Source organism: Panthera pardus, unplaced genomic scaffold (assembly GCF_024362965.1).
Source record: "Panthera pardus isolate Hobbes unplaced genomic scaffold, ASM2436296v1 HiC_scaffold_2, whole genome shotgun sequence".
Classification (NCBI taxonomy): Eukaryota; Metazoa; Chordata; class Mammalia; order Carnivora; family Felidae; genus Panthera; species Panthera pardus.
This window is the reverse complement of record NW_026526765.1, coordinates 18,365,715-18,387,235: the sequence shown is the minus strand read 5'-3', so window position 1 is coordinate 18,387,235 and position 21,521 is coordinate 18,365,715. Positions and strand designations below refer to the sequence as shown.

General features: G+C 37.0%; 1 protein-coding gene and 1 long non-coding RNA gene across 4 annotated transcripts in view; one reads left to right on the top strand and one right to left on the bottom strand.

Moving 5' to 3' along the window:
• Positions 1–21,521, top strand: part of CDH12 (cadherin 12) — a 1,048,697-nt gene that overhangs the window by 84,142 nt on the left and 943,034 nt on the right. The window lies entirely within an intron of this gene.
• On the bottom strand, positions 12,726–21,049 carry LOC109267761 (uncharacterized). Its single transcript, XR_002080249.2, has 3 exons — positions 20,956–21,049; positions 14,928–15,024; positions 12,726–13,091 (listed from the first exon to the last, which is right to left on the bottom strand). It is a non-coding gene; the product is annotated as an uncharacterized LOC109267761 (long non-coding RNA).

Sequence of the window (21,521 nt, the reverse complement as noted above, 5' to 3'; positions counted from 1 at the left end):
GCATGGGAGGAAGATCTGTTTATACTGATTTTGGAGCATGTTGGGGGACTTCTCCAGGTACAAAGGAGCTGGCAGGTGCCCTTACCCTGCCTGCGTAAACATAGAGCTACTGGCAGGAGGCAGTCCTGCACAGACACTTCCTACTTAACTTGCTAGCAGGTTCCCTGGCCCCTGTGTTCTCCTGAGAACTCGCCCATTCCAAGCCTGCTGGCCTGGGCCCTGGCTCAGCACATATTTTGTCCACACAGCACATGCCCTTCTCAGCCACCACACACACAGACACTGCCTGTCCCTGGCTGAACCTTTGCTTTTGGGGTATGTGGCCTAGGACTTGGGGCTCAGTGCAAATTTTGCAAACACTGTCACCCCAGCCCCTGGCCCTCTAAGTCATGCCCCTTAGGACTGGCATGCTTGGGTCTCACTAACGCCACAGAGAGTGAGACATCTGAACTGAAAGAAAAAGCGACTCAGACACAGAGCAGGATGCAAGCAACACACATGAGTCTCCTCTGAAGTTCCAGGTTCCAGGGAACAAGGGACACTGCACTGCAGGGCACCCCAGGACCTCTTCCTCATAAAGCCACTACTTTTAAGAGCACAAGACATAGCTAGCTTTCCTAACATACAGAAGCAGACACTGAGAGGTAGACAAAATGAGGAGACAGAGAAATGTGTCCCAAATGAAAGCACGAAATCACAGGCCATCTATGCAAAACAGAAGTAAGTAATATACCTTGATACAGAATGTAAAATAATGATCATAAAGAGACTCACTGGACTTCAGCAAAGGGTGGAGGACATCAGTGAGACCCTTGACAAAGAGATGAAAGATAACATATCAGAGGTGAATAACTCAATAAATGAAATTAAAAAATAGAATAGATTAAAATAGATAAAATTCAGTCAAGAGAAGCACATGATAAAAGGATGTAAAATATGATACCAAATATCCAAAAATTAGAAGGGAGAGTAGTAAAGAATGAGTTCTATATTAAGTAACCATCAGCGTAATATAGACTGCTATATGCAGAAAATGTCAGATGTAAACTGAATAGTAACCACAAATCAAAAAAACAGTAATAGATATGCAAAAGTAAAGAGTAAGGAATCTAAGTATATCACTAAAGAAAACCTGCAAACCATAGAAGAAAGACAAGAAGGGATCAGAGGAAAACTACAAAAACAACCACAAAACAAGTAACAAAATGGCAATAAATACATATCTATGAATGATTACTTTGAGTGTAAATGGACTAAATGTACCAATTAAGAGACATAAGATGACAGAGTGGTTAAAACAAACAAACAAACAAACAAACAAACAAACAAACAAACAAGACCCATCTATATGCTGTCTACAGGAGTCTCATTGAAGACCTAAAGACACATGCAGATTGAAAGTGAGGGGACAGAGAAACATTTATCATGCAAATGGATGTCAAAAGAAAGCTGGAGTAGCAATACTTACATTGGTCAAAAGACACTATGGAGTCTATAAAGAGACAAAGACGCTATGTAATGAGGGGAATCCAACAAAAAGATATAACAATTACAAATATACATGCATGCAATGTGAAAGCACCCAAATAGATAAAACAGTTAATAAGCATAAAAGAACTAATCACTAGTAATACAATAAGGGACTTAAACATGCCACTTACATCAATGGACAGACCGTCCAAACAGAAAACTAGCCAGGAAACAGTGGCTTTGAATGACATCCTGGACCGGATGGACTTAAAACAGATATATTCAGAAAATTCCTTCCTAAAACAGTAGAATAGACATTCTTTTTAAGTGCACACAGGACATTTACCAGAAATAGATTTCATATTAGGCCACAAAAGAAGCCTCAACAAATTCAAAATGTTGAAGTCATACCATGCATCTTTTCTGGCCACAATGCCATGAAAGTAGAAATCAAACCCAAGAAAAAATATGGAAAAAGCACAAATACATGGAGATTAAATAACATGCTATTAAACAATGAATGGGTCAACCAAGAAATCAAAGAAGAAATTAAAAGTTACGTGGAAATAAACAGAAATGAAAACACAATGGTCCAAAACCTTTGGGATGCCGCAAAAGTCCTTCTAAGGGGGAAGTTTATAGCAATACAGGCCTATCTCAAGAAGAAAGAAAAATCTCAAACAGCCTAACCTTACAACTAAAGGATCTAGAAAAAGAACAAAACCCAAAACTCAAAACCAGTAGAAGGGAAATAATAAAAAAAAGTAATAAAAACAAAAATAAAAAAAGGAAATAAATGATATAGAAACTAAAAAACAAACAAACAAAAAAACCCAATAAAACAGATCAATGAAACCAGGAGCTGGTTCTTTGAAAAGATCAACAAAATTAATAACCCACTAGCCAGACTCCAAAAAAAAGAACACAGACCCACAAACACACACACACACACACACACACACACACACAAAACAAGGACTCATATAAACAATATTGCAAATGAAAGAGGAGAAATACACCACAGAAATACAAATAATTGTAAGAAAATATTATGAAAAACTATGCGCCAACAAATTAGACAACCTAGAAAAACTGGGTAAATTCCTAGAAACATAACCTACCTAAACTGAAGAAGGAAAAATAGAAAATTTGAACAGACCAGCAAGGAGATTGGATCACTAATCAAAAAACTCCCAACACCCTAAAGTCAAGTACTAACAACTTCACAGGCATATTCTACTAAACATTTAAAGAAGAGTTAATCGGGGCACCCAGGTGGCTCAGTTGGTTAAGTGTGGACTTTGGCTTCAACATAATAAAGGCTATATATGAAAAACCAATAGTAAACATCATTCTCAATGGGGAAAACCTGAGAGTTTTTACCCTAAGGTCAGGAACAAGGCAAAAATGTCTACTCTCACCACTTTTATTCAATGTAGTACTGGACATCCTAGTCACAGCAATCAGAGGACAAAAAGAAATTAAAGTCATCCAAATTGGTAACAAAGAGGTAAAACTAACTATTTGCAGATGACATGATACTATACATAGAAAAGTCTAAATCTCTAAAACTCTAAAACCTCCACCAAAAAACTAGAACTGATACATGATTTCAGTAAAGTTGCAGGGTACAAAGTCAATGTGCAGAAATATGTTGCATTTCTATGCAACCGAGTAATAAAGAGTATTTGTTAATGATGAGGCAGCAGAAAGAGAAATTCAGAAAATAATCCCATTTATAGTTACACCAGAAATATTCAGATACCTAGGAATAAACCTAACCAGAGAGGTGAAAGATCTACACTTTGAAAACTATAAAACACTATAGTAAGCTATAAAAGAATTGAAGATGACACAAAGAAATGGAAAGATATTCCATGCTCATGGATTTGAAGAACAAATATTGTTAAAATGCCTATACTACCCAAAACAATCTACAGATATAATGTGATCCCTATCAAAATCACAACAGCATTTTTCACAGAACTAGAACAAAAAATCCTAAAATTTATGTGGAACCACAAAAGACCCCAAATAGGCAAATCAGTTTTGAAAAAGAAAACCAAAGGGCACCTGGGTGGCTCAGTTGGTTAAGTGCCAACTTAGGCTCAGATCATGATCTCACAGTTTGTGGGTTTGAGCCCCATGTTGGGCTCTGTGCTGACAGTTCAGAGCCTGTAGCCTGCTTCAGATTCTGTGTCTCCCTCTCTCTGCCCCTCCCCCTGCTCGTGCTCTGTCTCTATCTCTCAAAAATAAATATATGTTAAAAAATTTAAAAAAAAAAAAGCAAAGCTGGGGGTATCACAATTCTAGACTTCAAGTTATATTACAAAGCTGTAGTAATCAAAACATTCGGTACTGGCATAAAAAGAGACACACGATCGACAGAATAGAAGGTCCAGAAATAAACTCATGATTGTATGGTCACTTAGTCTTTGACAAAGCAGGGAAAAAATATCCAGTAGGAAAAAGACAGTCTCTTAAACTGATTGTGTTGGGAAACCTGCCAGCCACATGCAAAAAATTCGAAACTAGACCACTTCTTACATACAGTTACATACTAGACCATTTCTTACATACACAAACTCAAAATGGATTTAAAGACTTAAATGTGAGACCAATTTCATGAAAATCCTAGAGGAGAACACAGGCAGGCTCCTCTTTGGCATCAGGTGTAGCAGCTTCTTACTTGATATATATCCTGAGGCAATGGAAACAAAAGCAAAAATAAACTATTGGGACTTCATCAAAATCAAAACCTTCTGCATGACGAAGGAAACAATCAACAAAACCAAACGGCAGTTTATGGAATGGGAAAAGACATTTGCAAATGACCTATCTGATAAAGGATTAGTATCCAAAATATATAAAGAACTTATAAAAGTCAACACCCCCAAACCAAATAATCCAAGTAAAAAATGGACAGAAGACATGAATAGACATTTTTCTGAAGAAGACATACAGATGGATAACAGACATATGAAAAGATGCTCAATATCATTCATCAGGGAAATACAAATCAAAATACAATGAGATATCACCTCATGCCTGTCGGAATGATGACAAAACAAAGGAACAACAACAAACAAGAAACAAGCTTTGGCAAGGAGGATGTAGAGACAAAGAAACCCTTGTGCACAGTTGGTGGGAATGCAAACTGGTACAGCAACTATGGAAAACAGTCTGGAGGTTCCTCAAAAAGATAAAAAAAAAAAGAAAGAACTACTCTATGATTCAATAATTGCACTACCGGGTATTTTCCCAAAGAATACAGAAACGTTAATTCAAAAGGATATATACACCCCTGTGTTTATTGCAGCATTATTTATAATAGCCAAATTATGGAAGTGGTCCAAATGTCCATTGATAGATGAATGGATAAAGAAGGTGTGGGGGTGTGGGGGTGCATTTGTGTGCGTGTGTGTGTGTGTATACCTATATGTGTGTATACACACACACAATGGAATATTATTCAGCCATAATAAAAAAGTGAAATCTTGCCAATTGTAATGACATGGAGGGAGCTAGAGAGTATAATACTAAGCAAAGTAAGTCAGTCCAAGAAAAACAAATACCATATGACTTCACTCATATGTAGAATTTTAGAAACAAAACAAATGAGTAAAGGAAGAAAAGAGACAAACCAAGAAACATGCTCTTAACTATAGAGAACTCACTGATGGTTGTTAGAGCAGAGTTAGGTGGGAGAATGGGTGAAATGGGTGACGGGGAGTAAGGAGGGCACTTGTAATGAGCACTGAGTGATGCATTACTGTATCACTGTATCGTACACCTTAAAACAATATAACACTGTGTTAACTAAACTGGAGGTAAAATGAAATATATCTCACTGAGTTACATAAAGCATAAGGCATATTTTTATCATTTTATAAAGAAAGGTCTAGAGAAGCAGTTCTCAAGACTTTTGTTCTTTTAATGAGACATACTTAAGTTATAAGAATGTTCAAATTTTCAACACATTTCAAAAAAACATTTTTATATTATTAGGTTGCAACACAGATAAAAAGTCAGTAAGTTGTCAACTCCTGAGTATAAAAAAGCACACACATACACAAACAGAAAGTAAAGCTAAGTTTACTATACTTACAGCAGGAAAGTAGAATAACAATGTGAAGATTCTTATTAGTGCCTTGGAAGTATAGATACAAACATAGATGTTTTTAATGTTCTAGCTCTTTGGTGTTCCGGGATGTGGGCTTCAGTGGTTTAAAGAAGATATTTACATAGGGAGAAGGAAGTGGTTGCAATTGACTAAAGTTTATAACAAACAGTGTGCAGGAAAAAGCATGAATCTTAAAGCAAGTCATTATAACTAAGCTGTTGTTTGAAAAGAAAATTGTTTGCTCAGGTAAGATAACTGATGTGCTAATAAAAGAGTTGTTTGCCTAGATGGATAAACTCTTTGTCCAGATAAATTTGTTTATAGGAATTTCCTGAAGTAAACAGTAAAATTATTAATTTACACCTTTATCTTTCTAGAAAGGAATGTTCTGGACAAATAATTATGTCAGTTTGATACACATGATCTCAGTTCTCAATCCTGGTCATTAAGCTATGTAAATTCAAGTGGTCTCATGTCAATATTCAAGGTTATAAATGATTCCCTTGATAAGAAATTGATGATATAACTTTCTGCCTCACTCAGGAAATGATATTGGAATCTCGATCATTGAGAGTGATGAATAACTCTAATTTTTAACATAAAATGAATTATTCACCAGTGTTATTTTAAATGAAAAGTGCTATTCTATCAAATTATTTATAAAAAAAAAACTTAAAACACAATGATGTAATATCTTTTTTAAGAACCATTGCCTGAGAAGCAAACCTAAATGCCAGTAAATTTGCATGCTAAAATTGAATTTCCTCTCTTCTAACACCAAAGGAAAGATCTGTTAGTAAGAATCTATTCCTACAATTATTATTGCTCCTTCTACATAAGAACCATGTACTTAAAAAAACCTGATTTCCTTTATATACATATATCAAAATAATTTAGTTTAAACACATGTGCATACGTACTTGCAGGCGCACAGATGCACATAAGAATTGTTGAAGCCTAGTCTGGGTTTTGGAGTTTCAGTATGAGTTTAACCATGGATTAGGTGATTGACAAATTCACTTCTCTGAGAACACCATTTTTTTCTATCTTTAAACTTTAGGCATTGAAATCTATAATCTTTAAGGTTCCTTTTTTACCCTCATGATTTTATAAGGCTAGATTATGCATGCGTGTGTGTGTGTGGTGTGTTTGAAAAATTTCAAATTCTGGAATTCTGTAGAATATGAGGTAGGACATGGTAGGTCACAAAAAAGTTTTGTTTGTATTTTAACAGATTTATGGAAAAAAAACCACTCCTTTTCCCTTTGGTGATTTCTTCACATTTTCTAGTTAACTATAAATTTAACATAAGGAATAATGCAGACATTTTTAATGACCAATTAAGGCATCAGTTTTACTGATAGAAGCATTGCTTTTTCTTTCTTTTTTTTTTTTTTAAATTTTTTTTTTTTCAACGTTTTTTATTTATTTTTGGGACAGAGAGAGACAGAGCATGAACGGGGGAGGGGCAGAGAGAGGGAGACACAGAATCGGAAACAGGCTCCAGGCTCCGAGCCATCAGCCCAGAGCCTGACGCGGGGCTCGAACTCACGGACCGCGAGATCGTGACCTGGCTGAAGTCGGACGCTTAACCGACTGCGCCACCCAGGCGCCCCAAGCATTGCTTTTTCTGATGAGCAAAGTCTAGGTGTAGATGAATTGGTTTCCACGAATTTCCTCAATCAAAGTGTAACATATTTATTACACGTTGCTACACGCGTCTAATGCCAGGAATAAATAGTAAAGCCTATTCTGACTGGTAATGTCATAGGACATTTGACAATAAGGTACATAGAATATATTATTGTTTACATTTGTTTCATGAACCTTTCTCTAGAACTTCTTAATGTCCAGAATGGAAGATGGATGAATCCAGAAAAATAGTATTTCCTTGTGTAGTCAAAAGTAGAGAAGCTTTTAGTACAGTGAATCTTTTAAAATGTTTCCTAGGACATTTAGTTCAGTTTGACAAATATTTACATAGCACTTAATGTTGTAGATAATAATTCACATGTCATCCCAGAGTCCTGGAGTCCTAGATGGCATGCCTTGGGATGCCTGTCCTTTATAAAACTATGCACCACTTTTCCAGGGAGTTTCAGTTCTTAACTGAAATAAGAAAAATGGGTTGCTTTCAACAATCTTTATAAAGATTTAAGAATGACATATGTGAAAAATCTTTTAAAGATGAAATGCTGTGAATATAAAGCCTGGGATATAAATCAAGAAGCAGAATACTTCTTCAATCTTCCTGAGCAAAATGATATCAACCTGGTGGTCCATTATCTGTGTCACCTGGAGCTTTTTGAGATGGAGACCTGTAAACACACATGATAAGTCTGCAGTCTTCAAAAGGTCATTAATTAAGAAATGAGTAGAAATATTGAGGAGAAGTATGGCAACAAAAGATTATATTTAAGGCATAACAGCATGTTTGAGCTTTTTGTGAAATAGAAGAATGCAAACCAAATCACTAAAGCAACTGATATTTGCATGAATAAAGAAAAGAATTTTGAAAATTTAATTTCTCGTGTGGAACACAATTATTGTCAATCATCATAAAAAATATTGAGTGCCTTCTGTGTGTTTTGTGGGTCTAGATATTTGTTTTACACACATAGAGGGTGATGCTATAATTATATGTCTTGTACATATTGAATTTCAATTGCTGAAATGCAAGAGTTTCCACAGTATGTAATTTTTAGATAATGAGATCATTTTGGAAATACAATGTTTTCCTTCTCTGCAAATGATCTAGCAGAATATATGACTTATTAATTTATGTTTTCACTCATCTGTTTTTCAGTTAGTTACTTGCTGTTTGTTACTCTTTGTTTTAGGCACTGAGAATATTACAAGATTCCTTTCCCTTGGGAATCTTATCTTTTTTAAAAAAATTTTTTTGATGTTTATTTTTGACAGAGAAGAGAGAGTGCAAGTGAGGGAGGGACGGAGAGAGAGGGAGACAGAGAATCCAAAGCAGACTCCAGGCTCCGAGCTGTCAGCACAGAGCCTGATGCGGGGCTTGAACACATGAACCGTGAGATCATGACCTGAGCCAAAGTCGGATCCTCAACCAACTGAGCCACCCAGGCGTCCTGAATCTTAACATTTATGTAGATTCTAGAGTTAAGACACTGGGTTGGCTTATCAGCTGTGACACTTCCGCATGTTTGCATTTCTGAAAAGGATGTGTCAGCTGTCAGTTTTCCAGAGGACCACTGGAAAAATTTTTGATCAAGGCAAAACTGAGTTTACGGCCATATCTCAGAGATATTGCTGGTTCAGTTCCATACCAGCACAGTAAAGTGAATATTGCAATAAAGTGAGTCAAATAAAGGTTTTGGTTTCCTAGTGCATATAAAAGTTATGTTTATACTGTAGTCTGTTAAGTGTGCGTGCAGTATCATTACGTCTAAGGAATGTACAGACCTTAGTTAAAAAATGTTTTACTGCTTAATAATGCTAGCTATCTTGTGAGCTTTTAGCAAGTCCTAATCTTTCTACTGGCGGAGAGTCTTGACTTGATGTTGATAGCTGCTGACTGATCAGGGTGGTGGTGGTTGAAGGTTGGGGTAGCTGTGCCAATCTCTTAAAATGGGACAATAGTGAAGTTTCTGGCCTCAATTGACTCTTCCTTTCACAAATAATTTCTCTGTAGCATGTGATGCTGTTCAACAGCATTTTAACCAGACTAGAATTTATTTCAAAATTGAGTCGTCTCACACTCTGCCACTGCTTTATCAACTAAATTGTAATATTTTAAATCCTTTGTGGTTATTCCAGTAATATTCACAGCATCTTCACCAGAAGCATATCCCATCCAAAGAAAACACTTCCTTTGCTCACCTAGAGGAAGTAACTTCTCATCCATCAAAGTTTTATCATGAAATTGCAGCAACTCAGTCACGTCTTCAGGCTCCATCTCTGATCTAGTTCTCTTGCATCTACACTCACTTCCTCCACTGAAGTCTCAAACCCCTCAAAGTTGTCCAGGAGGATTGGAGTCAGCTTCTTCCAAACTGCTATTAATGCTGACATTTTCATCTCTTTCCACGAATCATGAATATTCTTAATGACATCTATAATGGTGACTTGTTTCCAGAAGTTATTCAATTGACTTTGTTCAGATCCATCATAGAAACCACTATCTATGGCAGCTGAAGCCTTGTGAAATGCATTTCTTAAATAACAATGCTTGAAAATCAAAATTACTCCTTGATTCATGGGCTACGGAATGGATGCTGTGTTAGCAGACATGAGAACAACATTAATCTCATTGTACATCTCCATCAGAGCTCTTGGGTAGCTAGGCGCATTGTCAGTGAGCGGTAATATTTTGAGAAGAATCTTTCCTGATCAGTAGATCTCAACGGTGGGTTTAAAATATTCAGTAAACCATGTTGTAAACAGATGTGTTGTCACCCAGGCTTTGTTGTTCCATTTATAGAGCAGACAGAATAGATTTAGCATAATTCCTGAGGGCCCTAGGACTTCCAGAATAATACACGCTCACTGCCTTCAACTGAAAGTCACCAGCTGCATTAGCCCCAGCAATACAGTCAGTTTGCCCTTTGAAGCTTTGAAGCCAGGCATTGACATTTCCTCTCCAGCTGTGAAAGTTCTAGATGGTATCTTCGTCCAGTAGGAGGCTGTTTCATCTACGTTGAACATTGGTTGTTTAGTGTAGCAACCTTCTTTGATTATCTGTGCTAGACCTTCTGGGTCACTTGCTGTAGGTTCTACGTCAGCACTTGCTGCTTCACCCTGAACTTGTATGTTCTGGAGATGGGCTTCTTTCCTTCAACCTCATAAACCTACCTCTGCTAACTTCAGACTTTTCTCCTGTAGTTTTCTTGTCTTTCTCAGCCTTTGTAGAATTGAAGAGGGTTGGGGCCTTGCTCTGCATTGGGTTTTGGCTTAATGTTGGGAATGTTGTGGATAGTTTGAGCTTCTATCCAGACCAGTCAAACCTTTTCCACATCATCGGAAAGGCTGTTTCCCTCATCGTTCTTGTGTTCACTGGACTGGTACTTTTCATTTCCTACAAGAACTTTTCCTTGGCATTCCCAACTTAGCTAATTTGTGTGATGCCAGAAGCCTAGCTTTTGGCCTATCTTGGTTTTTGTATGTCTTCTTCACTAAACTTAATCATTTCTAGCTTTTGATTTAAAGTGAGAGATGTGTGACTCTTCCTTTCACTTGAATACTTAGTGGTCATTTTAAGATTAATAATTGGCCTAATTTCAGTATTGTTGCATCTGAGGGAATAGGGAGGCCTGAGGAAGGGAGAGAGATGGGGGAATGATTGGTCAGTGGAGCAGGCAGATCACATACTATGTTTATCACTTAAGTACGCCGTTTTATATGGGTACAGTTCATGGCACCCCAAAACAATTGCAATAGTAACATCAAAGATTATGGATCACAAGTTAACATAACACATGTAATAGTAATGAAATTGTTTGAACTGTTAAAAGAATTACCAAGATATGATGCACAGACACAAAGCGAACCGATCCTGTTGGAAAATGGTGCCGATGGAATTGCTTAGTGCAGGGTTCTTGCAAACTGTCAACTTGTAAAACATACCATATATGCAAACGGCAGTAACATGAAACACAATAAAATGATGTAGGCTTGTATGTAATTTGCTGCTACAAGGCATGTAATGTTAAATTTATGTGTCAATTTGGCGAGGCCACAGTGCCCAGATACATGTTGACTTATGAATGTTGCTATAAAGGTATTTTAACGCAATTAACATTTTAATTAGGAGACTTTGAGTGAGCAGATTAGGCTCCATTATGTGGGTGGGCCTCACCCAAACAGTTAAAGAGTTTAAGGAAAAAGATTTTTCTCCTCTGAGGAAGGGGAAATTCTGCCAGCAGAATGCCTCTGGACTGGAATTGCAACATCATTCTTCCCTGGGTTTCTAGCCTAGCAGCCCATCCAGGACGTTTTAAGACTTGGCAGCCTTCCCAGTCACATGAGCCCACTTCTTAAAATAAATCTCTCTCTCTCTCTGTATATAAATACACATTCTATTGATTTTGTTTCTCTAGAGACCCTGACCAGTACAAGTGATAACACCATCTTGACGGAGGTTAAAGAACATCTTGGAAGGGAGAAATCAGGGACAGATATGTATAGCATTTCCTTAAAAATGATTTCTTAATCTGAATAATTTTAAACAAGTCCTGCAATTCGAGGGGCTTGTTTGGAATGGGAAGAGGTTATGGCTCAATAGCTCTGGGTTGATGGAGGTATAGTCCAGGCAGGTACTGATAGGCCACTTGCTAGTCCCAATAGGTACATTATTTCAGTTGGTTCAAAGTCTTCAAGGAGGAAATATCTTCAGGAAGCAGCAGTGAAGTTATTTTGCCTAATCTCAGGGCTTTTTGTTGTTGCATAAAAACAGGGAAAAAAAGGTTTTTCCAGAATTGTTTAGAACTAGGACAGGAAAGTATGCCATTTCACTTCTAAAGTTTATGTGTGTATACAAGATGTTCGAGAATAGAAGAGTCCAACAAGACTTTGGCAGCAAGAATCCATTCGTGGTGGCCTCTTTGAAATCAATATAAGTATTTATTTCTGATATTGCAAAGGAGTCTCATTAGTGAATTACGTGCTGGGTCACAAGTCAGAAATCCCGGTTGCCAGTTCTGATTCCACGTCTCACTAACTGAAGGACTTAGTAAGTCTTTTAACATCTTTGAGTTTACTGACTTTCCGTATGGGATCCTGGCCAGGATCTGATTCAATTTTAAAATCCTGTTATTTCCTGAATAAATAATAAAAAATGGAGAATATGTAGTAAGTATGAGATTCCTCAGAGGTTGTCTGATCAAATGATGATGGAAAAGAAAATTTGGGACACACTAGACAATAATAGATTTCTCAAGAAGTAGTGACTGAGGCATCTTGAATATAGAGATGATTATTTGAGGCTACCTTTATCATGATAGTTTAATCTACAGTGGTGTAGCCCTTCCATTGGCCACTATAAGTAAATAAGTAGGTAAATGAATATCAGGCTCCTGTGACTATGAAAATTTAGTCATTGAACGGATGAGCAGATCTTTGCAATTGGAAAAGTGATAGCGAATTCGAGTATTTCTGTGTGGTGGCATTCAAGTCAATATGCACACTATTACAGCTGCTCATAGGGACCCTGGGTGATCTTATTTAGAGATACTTTGTCACAGAGTCTAAAATAGTTGCCAGAAGAGTTGAAAGTGTTTTAGAAACCATTTGCTTTATTTCTGTTACATGATAGATAAATACAGCCCTGTAATGCCTGCTATAAATAATGCACTTGTTTAGTAAAATTAGTGTTGCACAGCACTGCGTGTCCTTTTCCTTCACAGTTCGATGGCACTGGGATGGCAGGGAGTTCCTGCCACAGGTATCAGCTGCTGCTTGTGCTGTCATCGGTCTCCAGCAGTGGTTCTGTTAATTATCTTGCGATAGTGTCTGAGGCAGAGAGCAGTCTCTCCTAAAGAGCAGACAGATTTAAAGAGGCAGAATTAATGAAAATTGATTCACACATTCTGTCATGTAGAGGTCTGCTGGGAGCCTTTCTTTCATATCCCCCTCCCCATTTCGTGATGTTGTACAACATGGTACAGGTGGGAATCCCTACCTTGGGATACTAATTATGGAGCTTGAATGGGATTAGCCACAGTGATTGGCAGTGTAATGCATGAAAGGATTTTAAAATTTACTTCATTTAAGGGATTTCGCGAGGGACCAATTCTTTCTTCTGACTTTTATAAGTGGTTATTGAGAAGTTGACAAAGCTGAAAATCCAAGGTCACTAAGGATTATCGGAAAACCTACAAACGAATTATAAATTTTAGTAGTTAATTGTTCAAAATTGTGTACCTGAAAAAGGCATGTGGAGTACTGGAAAGATAAATAACAGATAGATAAATATATCAGTATATGCTGGTAGTTTTTATTTATTGTTATTTTTTAAGTTGATTTATTTTGAGAGAAAGAGCGTGGACACATGCACGCACAAGCGCATGGGTGTAGGAGGGGCAGAGAGAGAGTGAGAGAGAGAATCCCAAGCAGGCTTCTCACTGTTCGTGCAGAGCCCCACATGCGGCTCAATCTCACAAACCATGATCTCCTGCCCTGAGCTGAAATCAACAGTCAGATGCTTTTTAAAATTTTTTTTTTAATTTTTTTTTTTTTTTAAGAGAGTGTGCATGAACAGGGGAGGGCCAGAGGGAGAGGGAGAGGGAGCCACTGAATCCGAAGCAGGCTCCAGGCTCTGAGCTGTCAGCACAGAGCCCGATGCGGGGCTTGAACTCACGAACCATGAGATCACGACCTGAGGTGAAATCAGACGCTTAACCGACTGAGCCACTCAGGTGTCCCAGTAGTTTTTATTATTTCATTTTATTTTATTTTTTAAATAAACATTTAAAAAATGTTTATTTATTTATTTATTTATTTATTATTTGTTTATTTATTTTTGAGAGGAGAGACAGAGACAGAGAGTGAGCGAGCAGGAGCATGAGCAGGGCAGAGAGAGAGGGGGACAGAGGATCTGAAGTGAGTTCTCTGCTGACAGCAGACAGCCTGATGAGAGGCTTGAACTCAGGAACTGTGAGATCATGACCTGAGCCAGTCTGAATACTTAACTGACTGAGCCACCCAGGCATCCCAGTTTTTAATTGTTTTAATGAAAGGCTCTGTGTTTTGGAATTTATACTTTAACATACAAAAATAGCAGATTTTTAATCTGAAAATTAATTTAATAAGACAACTCGATAATCACCAAGACCTTTTTATACTACTCATAACTGACCATTACCAATTTCTTCCGAAAAGTGAAGCAATATGACCGTGAATCAATATGACCGTGAATCAAAGTGATCTAATTCGGGGCGCCTGGGTGGCGCAGTCGGTTAAGCGTCCGACTTCAGCCAGGTCACGATCTCGCGGTCCGTGAGTTCGAGCCCCGCGTCAGGCTCTGGGCTGATGGCTCAGAGCCTGGAGCCTGTTTCCAATTCTGTGTCTCCCTCTCTCTGCCCCTCCCCCGTTCATGCTCTGTCTGTCTCTCTCTGTCCCCAAAAAAATAAATAAAAAACGTTGAAAAAAAAAAAATTAAAAAAAAAAAATAAATAAAAAAAAAAAAAACAAAGTGATCTAATCCTGAATGCTAGGGGTTATGTTTTCTTCACCAAGGAAATAGTTGATATAAATTCTAAGCTGCTGTAACAATGGCAACAACAACAAAAAACCCCACCAAAACAGTTAAGCAAGATAAATACTCTCCTGCAGGTCTCCAATTTGAAGATTTAAGCAGTGCAAATAATACCTTAGATACAGCCGTTCCAAAGAGTGTGGTCCAGGGCTCACGGTGTGCTGTCTTCATCTTCTCCTGTGGTCTGGGAGCCCAGATCCTACCCTCCATCCTGCGGGGAGAAGAGAAGTTACATGTGGGAGTATCCCCCTCCAGGAAGGAAGGAGGCGTGCTTTCTGGATTTTAAAAGCAGGACCCTGAAGGCACATATCACCTTTGTTTCTCCACTGTTAATCATTAGCCAAGTGCTGCTGCCCAGCGAAATGCCCACTTTGATGGAGGAAGCAGAGGAAGGATATCAGAGAAGAGACAGCATGAATAGGAAATGGAAAAAGCAAGTAAGATGAACAATTAGAATCAGCAAGTTGAAAGACTTAATAATGGCCTGAGTTTTCTTAAGAATTCTCATGATTTCACATTTGATACATTAAGAATCCTAATAAGAATTAGAAATTTAATATGGAACATAAATAATGATTTGGATAAAAAACAAGTCCTGTGAAGTCTTTTTTTTACATATTTAACAGATGTTGAGCATAGTATTTTAGATAAAATGTGAAATAAGTATAGGAAGAAATAAGGAATGGTAGTAAATACAAATATAATGATATAAGTCATATTTATCTTTTGTATTTATCTTCTCAAGTATTCTTTGTTCTTCAAGTGGACGGAAATATGTCATTCCTTATAACAAAATGAAGATTTCTAAACAGAATTTATACCTCCTTGAATGTTACAAATATAATATGTAGCAGTGTTACTATTATCGCATAAAAGTGTTTTGATCAGTATTTGCTATCATAACATGTGCTTATTCTTTCCAGAAACATGTCTAAACCTCTGAACGTTTGTAAAAATGCTGTTAGAACTTTGAGCAGTACACAGGGAAATACAACAGTCAGGACTTATTACTTCAGGCCACTTAACAATCTGTCATTTTATTTATTTATTTTTTTAACTTTTTTTTTTTTTTTTTTTTAATTTTTGAGACAGGGAGAGACAGAGCATGAACAGGGGAGGGTCAGAGAGAGGGAGACACAGAATCTGAAACAGGCTCCAGGCTCTGAGCTGTCAGCACAGAGCCCGACGGGGGGCTCGAACTCATGGACCGCGAGATCGTGACCTGAACCGAAGTCAGCCGCTTAACCGACTGAGCCACCCAGGCGCCCCAACAATCTGTCATTTTAAAATAAGGGATTTTTCAGATGAGATTTACAGCATCAAGTTTTCTGAAGGAAGTATTAGTGGAATTATTCAGGTCAAGAATTACAGTCTAATAAAATCAAAGATGTCCTATTACTTTATAGATACGTTGCATCCGTTTTTGGCACTTCTAACTTGCTTATCCAAAAACATAGCGTAACAATTTAGGACAGATTGAAAGTGTTATATTATTTGATACTGTTTGTAGGCTACACATAAACAGGTATATACCCAAAAAGTGGAAGCAAAAAAAAAAAAAAAAAAAAAAAGCCTTAAGGCTTTATAAATACAATCTTACTGAATTCCCTATATTTGGCTAATCAAAGTTTAAAAATATAAACCTTGACAGTATCCTATGCTTAATACAAAAGGGGAATGACATCAACATTGTTCTGAATAAAAATAAATAGATAAAAACTTTTGTTTCTAGCAAGTGGTTTTATTCCATAAATTAATATCTATTGACTTTATTTTTTAAATTTTATTTTATCTGGTCTTTAATATATTTGGAATAAAAGGGATTGAATTATATTGGTAGTTTTTAAGATAGCCATGACTCAGAATGGTAAAATTTGCATTTATACATCCTTGCAAACTGGAGTTCTGCACTGAAAAACATGTGAAATAAGGGTTTGTTAGCTTTTCCTGAAAGTACTATTGTTTGGGGGAATTTATATTTCCATGTGTACCCCTGACTTTGTTTATCTCTGAAGCAAAGAAAATAGGTAGTTCTCTCTTCAAAGTAACCTGATGTGGAGATTGGGAAAAGATTAGATGCTCTTCAGTATAGTGCTTATAAGGGTACAAATGTAGAATTTTGAGGTAGAATCCGTTGTAGCTACAGAAATATATATTTGTAGCTACATGAATCTATTATTTGTAGCTATAGGAATATATGAAGGCCAGTTTTTCAAACTCACACATTGTTTCCATTTATGCTGTTTTTAGTCCTATGAAAACATATCCCTTGATTATAACTAGTTAATGCATTGAAACCACTTAGAAGTAACAATTCCAAAAGACAGTGAGAGAGAGAGAGAGAGAGACAGAGAGAAAGAAGTAATAATTGCTTTTCATAACTTTTATATTCCATAGCATACATATGTATCAAATCACATTGGTTTAATAAAGTTAGATATTAGCATTGAGAAGAGGAAGACGATGCCTTTATGGTTTTGTTCTTTGGAGCAAAAAGTGTCAGGATGACTGATGTAGGTTGAAGCTGTCAGAGAATGGACTCGGGGGTGGGAGGTGAGTAGAGTTTAGAAGCACCAAGACCTTCATTTTACTTTAGCACTCCCTGCTTCTCTCCCTCTGCCCCCAACACACACACTTAATGATGAGGATGTGGCTTCCCTGATGCATACTGGATCAGGAACTAAGTATGCCCAACATCTCTCACGCTCACTCAATTGGGAGGACTCTATAGCAGAATGCTTCTTTCCAATATCTGAAAAATCATACTCAATACCCAAATAAAAATGTTACTTGGTAATTTATTCTGTTTCATATCTTTTTTTTTTTCAGGGCACTATGCTATGAAATCATTTAACTAACTTCTGTAATTCTCATCACCGATTTAACCCATCCCCCCACTAATCTCCCCTCTGGTAATCATCAGTTTGTTCTCTTAAATTAAGAGTCTGTTCTTGGTTTCTCTGTCTGTCTGTCTCTTTCTCTCTTATGTTTTCCCTTTGCTAGTTTGTTTTTTTTCCTTAAATTCCACATATGAGTGAAATCATGTGGTATTTGTCTTTCTCTGATAGACTTATTTCACTTAGCATCATACTATCTAGCTCCATCTATGTTGTTGGAAATGGCAAGATTTCATTCTTGTTGAATACTTTGGTTTCTTGTTAATTTTTTTAAAAATTTATTTATTTTTGAAAGAGACAGAGGTGGTGTGAGTGGGGGAGGGAATGACAGAGGGGAGAGGGAATGATAGAGAGGGAGAGAGAGAATCCCAAGCAGGCTCCACGCTTCTAGTGTAGAGCCTGATGTGGGGCTCAAACCCACAAAACTGTGAGATCATGACCTGAGCCAAAACCAAGAGTCAGACACTTAACTGATTGAGCCCCCAGGCGCCCCTCTGGTTTCTCTTCAGATCGAATAAATATTTCACTTTTTTATGGCTGAATAATATTCTGTTGAGTGTGTGTGTTTGTGTGTGTGTGTGTGTGTGTGTGTATACCACATCTTTATCCATTCATCAGTTGATGGATACTTGGGCTGCTTCTGTATTTTGGCTATTGTGAATAATGCTGCTTATAAACATTAGGGGTGCATGTTCCCCCTTTCAATTAGTGTTCTTATATTATTTGGGTAAATATGTAGTAGTGCGATTCCTGGAACCTAAGTTCTATTTTTAACTTTATTTTTTAGTCATAAAATATAATGTATTTTAATTTACTAGTTTAAGATGTAACAACATTCTTACGAAATTTTTGTAATCATTTGGGTAATTAATGTAACATTGCTCTAGTTTTAGTTCCTTTACCATGTGATGGCATTACTGACAAAGAAATTATTTGATTAATTGAGAAATTCTTTTACTATTTTTAAAAAGTATTCTGTTTTCTACTCTTAACATTTTTTTTTTGCTTGTAAAGAAGACTACCATAATTTTTTTTTGAATATGAAATTCATTGTCATATCGGTTTCCATACAACACCCGGTGCTCACCCCAACAGGTTCCCTCCTCAATGCCCATCACCCACTTTCCACTCCCTCCCATCCCCCCATCAACCCTCAGTTTATTCTCAGTTTTTAAGAGTCTCTTATGGTTTGGCTCCCTCCCTCTCTAACTTTTTTTTCCCCCCTTCCCCTCCCCCATGGTCTTCTGTTAAGTTTCTCAGGATCCACATAAGAGTGAAAACATATGGTATCTGTCTTTCTTTGCTTGACTTATTTCACCTAGCATATCACTCTCCAGTTCCATCCACATTACTACAAAAGGCCATATTTCATTCTTTCTCATTGCCAAGTCATATTCCATTGTGTATATAAATCACACCTTCTTTATCCATTCATCAGTTGATGGACATTCAGGCTGTTTCAAAAGAAGACTACCATAATTTGATCATTTATTTTGTTAATGTTAAAGTGTGCCTTAAAGGTTACTATTTCAGCAATTCACTTTCATTTTTAGTGCTTCTATTAGTTTTCAATTTGCTGCTGTAATGAATTACCACCAAACTGGCTTAACCCAATACAAACTGAGTTTTTTTAATAGTTCTGCAGGTTAGGAAGTTGAGGTGGGTCTCACTGGGTGAAGTCAAGATGTTGGCAGGGCTGCTTTCCTTCTGGGGTTGTAGGGGTGAACCTGTTCCCTTCCTTTCCCGCTCAGACGGGGGCTTCCGCATCCCTGCGCTCACGGCCCTCTTCCTTTATCTTCCAGGCCGGAAGTCCTGCCTGTGTCTGTCCGAGCTCCATCCGCACATCTTTTCTCTTGCTCTCCCTGTTCTGCCTCACTGCCCACTTGCAAGGACCCTTGTGATGAGATTGCCTTGACCAGATAATCTAAGACGATCACCCCGTTATGAAGTCCTTAACTTGATCGGGTATATCAAAGTGTCAGGAAAAAGACATTCAATACATACCTTGACTTAATTAATCAAAATAGAATTTGGAAGGTTTTTTTTTTTTTTTTTTTTTAAAACATCAAACAATAATATGATGGAAAATTTTTGGAGATTATATTTGAAGTCAGTGGTTTTTATTTTTTATTTTTTTTACAAATTTGTTTAATGGCAAAAAGAAAATAATTCCTGCTAATAATACATTGCATATGTTGGACTTATAATGGAATAAAGAATTTTCTTGCCTCTTCTACATAAGAGGAATTTCCTTCAGCACATTTCATTAGATACAGTAGTATTAAGTTGGTACCATTATTTTTCCAAATTACAAGCTGAGATTGAAAGCAGTTAACTTGCCCACATTAATAATACTTAATTAATAATTAGGTCTGTATTTGCAAATTAAGTGTTCTTAGTAAAGTTTCAAATATATAAAATCTTTCACTTCTTCATAAGCTTTTCCACCTTGAAAACCTTTCAGCATAAGTATGCTTTATTTTGCTCATTGTTTTAAAATAGTTAAAAATTGGAGAAGAATATTATCTTAGAACAAAACTTAAACTTCAGCCCACATAGGATTTGCTGAAAACCTCAGAATGTATCATTGTCTCCATGGATTAGCCTTATAAAGTTGAATGATTTATAGCTGATAAGTTCTCTGTGACCTATCAGTCACAGGAAATGAGCATAGAAAAACACCAAATGCTCCCAAATAAATATCACATTTTGAATAAAAACTAGTACATATAACAATAGGATGAATTAGTATCCATAATGAAAAATGATATTAGAAAGCTGTACTTAAAGCAGATGAACATAAGGGAAGGGAAGGATAAATAAGATAAAAACAGAGAGGGAAGCAAACCATAAGAAATTCTTAAATACATAGACTCTCTTAAATACAGACAGTTGCTGTAGGGATGGTGGGTGGGGGAATGCACTAAATGGGTGAGGGGCATTAAGGAGGGCACTTGTTGGGATGAGCACTGGGTGTTGTATGTAAGTGATGAATCACTAAGTTCTACTCCTGAAACTAATACTACACTATATGTTAACTAACTTGAAGAAAGAAAGAAAGAAAGAAAGAAAGAAAGAAAGAAAGAAAGAAAGCAAGCTGTACTAGGAAACTTTGATTTTAGATATGTCACACGTTAAATATTTTGTGTCTGAAAATTAGTGACTGTAAAAGCAGAATGAGTAAAAGTAACTGATTTAAGGAACATGAAACACAAAGGACATTAGAAAATGTGCTAAATCCCTACCTTGGATTCAGATTTGCTTGTGCTTCCAGACAGATCTAACTTCATACCCCATGTTTTCTGGTAGAGATTATCCTCTGTAACTGTAGCAGAAAAGAAAACACAAAAAAACAAAATGTGAGTTAAAGCATAAGGGGTATTTATATTCACATTGTAAAGATGAGTCCTACGGGTCCTATTTTCCTTCTGCTCTCTGCAGCTGATATTAGAGGGTCTCAAGTAGCATGACACGATTTAAATATTCATGTAGATGGAGAACTTGTCACTACAAACTCCTAAGCAGTTTCTTTGACTTCTGTCGTCTCCCCCCATTCCGTTGTCCACGTGACTGGCAGAACTGTGCAGCTGCTGTTACTCAAGTGCCCTCCACTTCTGTGTTGTTCTTCCCTCCTCCTCTTTCCCTGGATGATTCTGCTCCTTCAGGTCTCACCCTGGATTCCCAAAATCTAGATCCCATAATTTTTTTTTCTTCCCATCATCTGGAATACTCCTCTGGTTCTTGCCTCTTCACTTATCTAAATCATCCACTAGTGTGTGTCTCTGTGAATTCAGAGACACTGTTTTGAGTT